Raw genomic sequence first — 7,500 nt, 5'->3', positions numbered from 1 at the left:
AGACACAGACAGACAGACACACACAGACAGACAGACACACACAGACAGACAGACACACACAGACAGACAGACACACACAGACAGACAGACACACACAGACACACACAGACAGACAGACACACACAGACAGACAGACACACACAGACAGACACACACAGACAGACACACAGACACAGACACAGACACAGACACAGACACAGACACAGACACACACACACACAGACACACACATTGTGCTGATTTAAGAGTACAAAAGAATTGAGAACTGTGGTATGAAATGGTACAGATGGGTGCATCAAACGCCCTCAGTTGTGAAAATCCCGCTCTGCTGTTGCAGTATTTTTCCCTTTGTACAAACATAACTTCCATTTCAAATCTTAAATTGGATCAATGTTTACAATGTGGCACAATAGGCTTGAAATTTTGAAAAGCTGTGAGTGGGTGTTTTTAGCAAAATCAGTGAAAAGTGCGTTGTTAGACTATTTTAGTAGAATATGGTGTTTTAATTAATCCCGAGGGAAATTAAGGTGTCTCAGCTTACAATATTTCACAGAAGTGAGTACACCCCTCACATTTCTTGAGATTTGTAAGTATCTTTTCATGGGACAACATTAAAGAAATTTCACTTAGACATGATCAAGAGTAGCCAGTGTACAACTTGTGCAGCCACTTCAATGTATTGTTCAATCAAAATAGTTTGAAAAACAGCCATTAATGTCTCAAAATGCACTACACGAAACTGAATACACTATGTTACGCTATGTTAAAATCCCATAGAGAGGATCATAATTTGCGCCAGTAATCACAGTGCATGTTGACATGCATTTTCCTTATGGTGAAATTCATCTTCCCAATTTTGACAGCCGTCATACTAGTGTTAGTATACTAATGCTAGTTCCACTACCATGCTTGCTTTTACAGATCGAACACTTTTCTTTTTTGTGGTCTAGTGTGAGAGGTGGACAGAATTGGGAGAGAGACAGGGAGGGGTCGGCAAAGGACCCGGGTCAGCCGCATGGCAGGCCAGTGCCCTACCGGTTGGCCACTGCAGGGCCTGTAGAACACTTTTCTCAGTGCAAATCACATGGGCAGTATAAATAAAGTTTGACTTGACTTCATCAATCTTTTTCTTCTTTTTTTTCCTATCTGAAGCAAGTGCTTCAAGCCTCTCAAACTGGGGCTGAATTATGTGGGTAGCAGGTCATTAATGGTTTTGGAGACTTCCTAGCCTCTGTGATCACCTCGGGGCCCTGATTAAGATGGAAGTAGAGATGTCCGATAATATCGGCCCACAGATATTATCGGCCCGATAATAGCATAAAATGTAATATCGGTCAATATCGGTATCGGATTTTTGACCTATCAAAACCGATATAATAATGCTTGAATTACTGTACACTTTTCTCCTTAATTATTTTTCTATTTTGCACAGACGATGTTAATATTTGGAAAGCTTTGTTGCATTCGAGAATGCATCTAGTGGGGCATTACAATAAAATTAAGCATATTTTGTTCCACAACAGCAGATTTGTAATGTTACCTAAAATTTGTTATGAGGAAAAATAACCCATATATATCGGCATCGGTATCGGCCGATATCGGAATCGAAAATTGAGAGTTGGACAATATCGGCATATCGGATATCGGCAAAAAAGCCAATATCGGACATCTCTAGATGGAAGACTTCATTTAATTCTTGCAGGATCCTTTTGGCTGCTGGACTGGGTTTCTTCTGCCAGGAGGTTTGGAGACTTGGCTTTAGTTGGAGAACTGAACTGTCCAACAAGCCAGTGATCTATCTAAAACCTAATCCAGGATCTAGACAAACAAAATGCCCCTGGCCTGGCCCTATGTGCTGTGGGGTAAGGGAAAGGAGAAACGATGAGCAAAAGAAATAATTTTTTTTTTTTACAGAATGATTAACAGTAAATCTGGCTGTGTAAAGAAGGTCAAACGATGATTTCTCTGCTCGAGGCGTGTACTTTTAATCGATTAAGGACCATTGTAAACTAGGGATGTCCCGATCCGATATCTGGATCGGATCGGCTGCCGATATAGGCAAAAAATGCGTATCGGGATCAGATCGGCAAGCACGAAAAAATCCAATCCAGAATCCGATCCAGAATCCATTTTTTTTCAAAGTCCGGTCCGTGTTTTCGGACCCGCAATCCATTCCAGTGTTTACTGTGGTTGTTCTTAAACTCCGGTCCGCATTTTCCAGCATACCTTCAGCTCTCGTCAGCACACACGTGGGAGCAACTGCTTAGCTCTCATTCGGCTCTCACAAGCGCAGGCAACGTAAGTTTTTCAGTCTGTGGTTTCAAAAAGCTTTAAACTGTCCGTGAACAGTCCAGACACACAGAATTGCGCGCTTCATGCCACTCTGCCTACGTTTCAGATGGCATTTCAGTAAAGGGCAGATTATAGTTCAGCAACGGCGCCTGTTGCTTACGGTCGCTAACCACTGTTGGCTACATAGCTACAAGGCTACAGTACAGTAGTCAGACTGCAGGCATTGTGCTGCGAGTGCTAAACTGATGTAGTGTTTGTTTGCTACTTACTAATTCAGTCATTGTAGCTTCATTTATTTAGGCCTACACAGACTAGAAAGAAAGTGTTCGTATTCCACAGAATATTGACAGTTTGGCTCCATCGCACCCACTGACCAATGACTGTGCCGCCACGAGAAGAAGTTAAGTATCCACTCGTGTCCAATCAGGCAGCGCCTTTTCGTCTACGACCGTGGCCAATGCATTCCCGCGTAGTCAGGATTTTTTTGAGGCGCGCGACGACGGTTGCAGAGCCTCTGCGCGGGGGGTGTGGTCGCGCACAGACGGTTGCACAGGCTCTGCAACCGTCAGCGCCAATAAGTATAAATTGGCCTTTACAAGCGCTAATGTTTGGCTACAAACACTGAAAATTCAGATTTCACATGCTTCTCTCCGAGGCGCTTTCCTCTCATCCCCCAAAGTTTGTTTGTTGCCCAGCCACTAAGTTACCGCTCCCTTTCTGTCCCACGACGTGCGAGTGTGTACGCGTGTGAGTGTTTCATGGAAAATGCCGTCTTGCTAAAATGCTAAGCAGATGTTAAATTAAGGATGTGCTAATTCACATGGAGGAGCAAAAGCATACGGTAGAAAATGGTATTGTTAAATGTTATTGTGTCCACTGACCTGAGTAAATAAATATTATAGTAGCCTACTGGACAGTGGTTGTGTCCAAATTAGTTTATGATTTATTTTAGATATTTATCTAATTCCATTTTGATTAATTTGTAGCAGTTGTTAAGTTGTGATTGTTGTTTATTGGCATTAATCTAGGCTGTATTAGGCTACCTATGGCATAATGATGGAGGATCTTAGGCTACTTTGGGCATATGAGAGGGCCTACTAGTCTACTGTGTGTCTTGGAATTTTCTTTAGGCCTACTTTTTTGTCTATGTTAAATGTAAACTCGTCCTGAATTGTCAACATGCTGGCAGCCTACAAAAAAATCCACCTTTGCATGGAAAACAGATGAATACTTCAACTGCTTGAATAAGCATTCACTTACAGTTTAGAATATTATTTGCACTGACGGATTTTCAATGGTTTCCTTCGAATCTGGTTCAACAGTAGAGCACTGGTGGCATTTTTGTTTGTGTAGTTAATAGAGTATTATTTTGCCTAATTTGTATTTAACAGGTTTCTCAGTACAAACCATTGTGTATTACTCAAATTCACCTAATTCAGCTGGATAGTTGTTATCAAGAGTAAACCCCTTTTCACCATGAGTGTGACAAGAAAGTAAGTAGGCTAAATAACTTTCAATTTAAATACTCCGATAGGCTGGTATCGGTATCGGCCGGTATCGGTATCAGATCGGAAGTGAAATAAAATATCGGTATCGGATCGGAAGTGCAAAAACCTGGATCGGGACATCTCTATTGTAAACTGACAAGGAACTGCATTTCTTTCCATTTCTTTTAGCCAGCTAGACCAGCTAGAACAATTTCCAATGGAGAAATGGGCAAAAACCCCTAGCAGGACATGTGTGCCAACCTAGTTAACAACTAATCACAGAGCCTTCGACAAAGCCCTGATGAAGACCAGTGCGGTCGAAACATGTTGGCTCTTTTAATCATGTTTTAGCCCTATGACAATAAAGGGTTTTTAATGGACTTCCTCTTTTTCACCTGGAGTTGCCTGGATTTTTCCTTTTTTGAATTGAACTGATCCCCTTCATCCAAGAGCACCCAACAAATATACTTAAAGAAGATACTGTAACTTTTTTGAGCTACCAGCCATTTTGTGTTTTACTAATCATAGAGCCTGTTGCCAGTTTTTGTTCATAAATGGCACTGTATTGACTATTCATGAACAGGGGGCTAATCATTTTGTCCTTGTCGTTTTTTACATACTACTTCTCTGTGGTAGTATGTGCTGTCTGGATACACTCATAATTCTTGTGATGCACACATTTTTGCTAGGGCTGTAACGATGCACTCAACTCACGATTTGGTTTGTGTCCCGATTCATGACCTACGGTTCGAAACACCCCACGATTTCACATTTGCCAGCATTATAAACTTTATGAATAAAAACTATGATCAGGGCTCCAGACTAACTTGTTGCACTGGTGCGCCTAAAAATTTTTTTTAGGTGCACCAGCACAAAATTTAGGTCCACCCAAATGTTTTCACCACCCAATACACACACACACACACCTCAGCTTTAAAAAATAATTATTAAAAATAATAACAATAGCAATAATAATAGCAACAATAATCTTAATAATATTATTATTCTATTATCGTTTCTATATTTTAAAAGACCTGGAGCCTTTCATGTGCTATAGGTTAGTCTTCCAAATGTGCTCCTTATAAAAGACATGACAGTAGGCTACTAACACATCTTGGCTACAAGCAGTTTGGCTGGTAGAAAAGACCAAATTAGTAGCCTTTTAGTCAGTAGGCCTATGTGTTTGACTAGTAAAATCAACATACCAGCCTTTTCTGCAGTAAGGCTATGCACACGGCACAAGCACAGAATTACAATATGAAGACCGATGGATGGATGGATGGATAGATTTTTTTTTAACAAACCCTGTTAAAAATGTCATGATTTTTCATATCATTAGACACAAATAGCCTAGCCTATGTTTACAGTGGAATCTGAATGTCTATTTCCCCGTTTTTGAGCGCTCTCCCTCTGCATAATGATTGTGGTAGGCTATCTTAGCAAGCGATACGACAGCAGTAGTGCGCTCGCTCGCTCACTCTCTCTCTCTCTCTCGTGCTGTCTCGAGGTGCATGAACGATGCCTTGCCGACTGATAGGCAGTATGTAGCCTGCCCTAGTCGCTATCAAAAAAGTTCTCGCGCGTCACCTGTTTGGCCAGCTCTGAACGCGGCTGAAACGAGCAGTTATCCGCACCCGTTTTTGTGTGGCAATGTTTAATATCCGCTCAAGCCATTTAGTTTTTCCATGTGATTGTGACTCTCTCGTGTTTAAAATATCCTCAAGTAATTTTGCTGTTTTTACCGTGATTGTAACTCTCTCGTCCTTTGCAAAACTCGCTGGCACATGTAAACTCGGATAGTTGAGCTAAGTCGAACATGCTATTCTGAAACGTCGGGCTGCCTGTGAACGAGGAAGGGGGAGAAAGCTACCGGTAGTTCAGCGGAGTTGAAGGAATGACCGCATCGACACGCTTTATTGTGTGATGATGGGCCACTACTGTAGAATGACTATTAATTTTATGTCATTAAAACGGTTGTTTGGTAATTGCTTTTGTTCTACTGATGGCTGGTCGCACCGGTGCGCCTAAAAATATTTTTTAGTCGCACCAGGGGCAGTCATGGGTGAGCGGTTAGGGCGTCAGACTTGCACCCCAGAGGTTGCCGGTTCGACTCCCGACCCGCCAGGTTGGTGGGGGGAGTAATCAACCAGTGCTCTCCCCCATCCTCCTCCATGACTGAGGTACCCTGAGCATGGTACCGTCCCACCGCACTGCTCCCCATGGGGCGCCACTGAGGGCTGCCCCATTGCACGGGTGAGGCATAAATGCAATTTCGTTGTGTGCAGTGTGCAGTGTTCACTTGTGTGCTGTGGAGTGCTGTGTCACAATGACAATGGGAGTTGGAGTTTCCCAGTGGGCTTTCACTTTTCACTTTCACTTTCATTGGCGCATAAATGGGCGCATATGCGACCAAATTGGTCGCACTCTGGAGCCCTGATGATAGTTTACAGGTAGAATAGGTTACAAGAGGCTACTACTAATGTTTCAGCCTTTATTGGTTTTTGTGAGACAGGATAGTGGAGGAGAGACAGGAAGCGAACTGGGAGAGAGATGGGGAAGGACCGGCAAAGGACCCGGACCAGGAAACGGAACCCGGGTCGGCCGAGTGGTAAACGCGTGCCCTACTATATCAGCCACGGCAGGGCCAAGAGGCTACTACCAGAGATATTCTATAGAGATATGCCAACATAATAGGATTCTATGGGCACCTAACGCGACCAGGTTCCGGTCTGCCTAAAGGGGTGTGTCATAATGCTCCTACAATGAATAGAACAGTCCTTAGGTCTGCCTAGGTCTGCCTAAGGGGGGCCATAATAGAACCAGGAAACAATGGGCCAATGGAACCTCTCTCTCTCTACTCTCTCTGCTACTACTGTAATAATTTTAAAGAGTTTCTATAGAATAAGGATGATGCTTGGAAGCACTATCACTTCATATGTGGTTGTTTTCTGGGCTGTTAAACGTTAAAAGGGCGTATCACGATACTGCCTCCTGGTATCGCGATACAGTACCGTGACTCTGTGTATCGGTTTGATACAATATCGTTACAGCCCTAATTTTGCCCTCGAGTCATATTTTCTACATATTAATGATTCATGTGGTTTCGACTGTAAAACACATTTGAAATGATCTTGGCGACCAAATAGAATGGCTCCGCTGGCGAAATTTGGCCCCCGGGCCTGAGTTTGACATCCCTGGGTCAGGGTGTTTTCCATGGCGAGNGGGGGGGCCTTGAATAGGGGCTTAATGGCTGCTGAGGCTGCAGTGTGTCACCCTGGAGGGGGTGACCTGTGCCCCCCTAGAACGTCTCTCTCACCCTCAACCTCTCACAGCTTACAGTACTGTATCAATGTGAAGATGAACGTGTGTCTGTGCGAGTGTGTGTGTTCGTATGTCTGCGTGTGCGTGTTCATATGTCTGTGTGTGTGCGTGCGCGCGTGCGTGTGTGCGCGCGCGTGTGTGTGCATGTGTGTGTGTGTGTGATGGCATGTATCTGTGTGTCTGTGCGTGTCTGTGTGTGTGTGTGTGTCTATGGGTCTGTCTGTCTGTATGTGTGTGTGTGTGTGTGTGTGTGTGTGTGTGTGTGTGTGTGTGTGTCTATGGGTCTGTGTGTGTGTCTGTATGTCTATGGGTCTGTGTGTGTGTGTGTGTGTGTGTGTGTGTGTGTGTGTGTGTGTGTGTGTGTGTGTGTGTGTGTGTCTGTGTGTGTGTGTGTGTGTGT

The 7,500-nt window shown here is 43.6% G+C and overlaps 1 protein-coding gene across 2 annotated transcripts in view; it reads left to right on the top strand.

Annotated features, from left to right (window-relative positions):
• ttc27 (tetratricopeptide repeat domain 27) overlaps positions 1–7,500 on the top strand; it is a 291,191-nt gene that overhangs the window by 12,448 nt on the left and 271,243 nt on the right. The gene's annotated exons all lie outside the window — the stretch shown is intronic.

Source organism: Engraulis encrasicolus, chromosome 24, assembly GCF_034702125.1.
Source record: "Engraulis encrasicolus isolate BLACKSEA-1 chromosome 24, IST_EnEncr_1.0, whole genome shotgun sequence".
In the NCBI taxonomy this organism is placed as follows: domain Eukaryota; kingdom Metazoa; phylum Chordata; class Actinopteri; order Clupeiformes; family Engraulidae; genus Engraulis; species Engraulis encrasicolus.
The sequence above is the reverse complement of the archived record's forward strand: the minus strand, read 5'-3'. Positions and strand labels throughout refer to the sequence as shown.